The sequence below is a fragment of the Ictalurus furcatus genome, chromosome 19 (assembly GCF_023375685.1).
Source record: "Ictalurus furcatus strain D&B chromosome 19, Billie_1.0, whole genome shotgun sequence".
In the NCBI taxonomy this organism is placed as follows: Eukaryota; Metazoa; Chordata; class Actinopteri; order Siluriformes; family Ictaluridae; genus Ictalurus; species Ictalurus furcatus.
In genome coordinates this window covers 26,790,488-26,792,852 of record NC_071273.1, presented here as the reverse complement: position 1 = coordinate 26,792,852, position 2,365 = coordinate 26,790,488, and positions in this window count along the sequence as shown.

The following is a 2,365-nucleotide window of genomic DNA, read 5'->3' as shown; positions in this document are numbered from 1 at the left end:
TTCAGGGATAGACATTAAATTGGTTTAGATCCTACCTGTCTGACTGCTACCAGTTTGTTTGTTTCTAATGTAATGGCAGTAAAGTATGGTGTGCCACAAGGCTCAGTGTTAGGACCCCTGCTGTTTTCTTTATACACGCTGCCCCTTGGAAATATCATTAAAAAGCACAGGATTAATTTCCACTGTTACGCTGATGATACTCAGATATATATTTCTGCAAGACCAGATGAAATTTCTAAACTTTCTACGTTAACAGAACGTGTGAAAGACATTAAATTACCAGATGACTGGTAATTTTCTTCTATTAAATTCTGATAAAACAGAGATATTGCTAATTGGACCAAAAATCTGTCCACAAAAGCTCTTAGAATACACTCTGCATTTAGAAGGATGTACGCTTACTTCTACAGTTAAAGACCTGGGTGTTATATTATACAGCAACCCGTCATATGAAAATTATATTTCCCAGCTAACACAAACAGCCTTCTTCCACCTTAGAAATATTGCCAAGCTACGTAACGTTATCTGTTTCTGATGCAGAAAAACTAGCTCATGCGTTCATGACCTCAAGACTGGATTATTGTAATGCACTGCTCGGTGTTTGTCCTGCGTCCTCGATAAATAAGCTGCAGTTAGTCCAAAATGCAGCTAGGAGTTCTTACCAGATCACGACAATATGAACACATTACCCCAATGTTACCAACTCCACACTGCTTACCTGTTAAGTTCCGTATCGATTATAGAACACTGCTACTCGCCTATAAAGCCCTAAATGGCCAAGCTCCTTTATATTTAACCCATCTTCTATCACGTTATAATCCTTCACACGTTTGATAATACAGAGGAAATCAAACTCTACTAAAGGAGGTAGAGCTTTTTCACACTTAGCTCCTAAACTCTGGAATAGACTTCCTGATAATGTTCAGGGTTCAGACACTCTCTTAGTTTAAATCCAGGTTAAAAAATTTCTAACCTAGCATTCACATAACGCATCTCATAACCTTGTACTCCAGTCATGTCTGATAAAACAATAATAAATGCACATGGTCATCTCTGCCTGAAATGCAATGAACTGCAGCTATGCTAATCCTGCTCTGTTTGTTTCCTGTTCCTACCTCGGGATGGGCGTCAATGAATGTGCCAGCTCCAGCTCAGATCAAGCCTCTACGAAGATTCCAGATGACACCAACACCTGTGAATACTTTGGATGATACTAACGTCTAATCGTCACAATAACAAGCGCTACGTGCTGCTCCTGGGATAGCAGTGGGCCTGACCCGTTCTGCTCTCTGGGCGGCCTGGACCGTTCTGATGCCCTGCTCCTGGAGTTCTTGTCGCAGTTTTGGTGCGGTGTTTGGTACTACAACTGCACAAACAGACTTTGTGCTCGGGTCTCCATCTCTCCATCGATGGACAGTTCATGACTTCAGCTGAACAGACTTCATGTTGAGCCTGTGGTGAATTTCCTGATTACACAGTTGCACTCTGTTTTATCGTGTAGAAGAGGAATGATTTATAATCGCACTATCCGGTGTCACCCAGACGAGCATGTAGTATTAGCACATTTATAGAAGGGGTGTATTTATTTATAATCGCACTATCCAGTGTGACCCAGATGAGGACGGGTTCCCTTTTGAGTCCGGTTCCTCTCCATGTTTCTTCCTCATATCGTCTCAGGGAGTTTTTCCTCACCACCGTCACCTCTGTCTGCTCATTAGAGATAAATTCATACATTTAAAATCTATATCCTGAATTTATATATTTCTGTACCGCTGATTTGTGTTTACATGGACAGCAGTAATCTAATTATTGAGCTTACTCTGAGTAAGATAATAATGTGATTAAGGTGTTTACATGAGTCCCTTTTAGAATACTCCTGTCATGTTCCTGTGTTACATGTTATAGAACATAAATCGATTAACGTCACACGTCATTACGTCACCGCGCCACGCCGTCCGACGTCCCTCCAGAACGTCACGTATCGACATACAGTTGGTGTTCGTTATGGGACCGTATACAGTTTTGGGTGTTTTTTTTTTAATTTTACAGAAGCTGCACATGCAGTTAATTATTTGTCATGCTGTACATGCTAATAGACGACTGTGGATACAAGTTCTCCAGCAACATTCCTCCTCTGTACTTTTGTTCATGCCACCGCGACAAACTCGGAGGTACTGGATGAGAGTACGAAGTAAGGACCGGGGGAGAGTCGTTCTAATGGAAAGAATATTGTTGTGTTGTGACTAAAACCGGAATACTCCACATGTATTAATTCTATTTGTGTTTACTTCCAGTATGACTTTAGCTGGATTTAGGTCATCAATAATCTCTGTTTACATGCTAGGTTCTTAGTCAGAGTATCGTC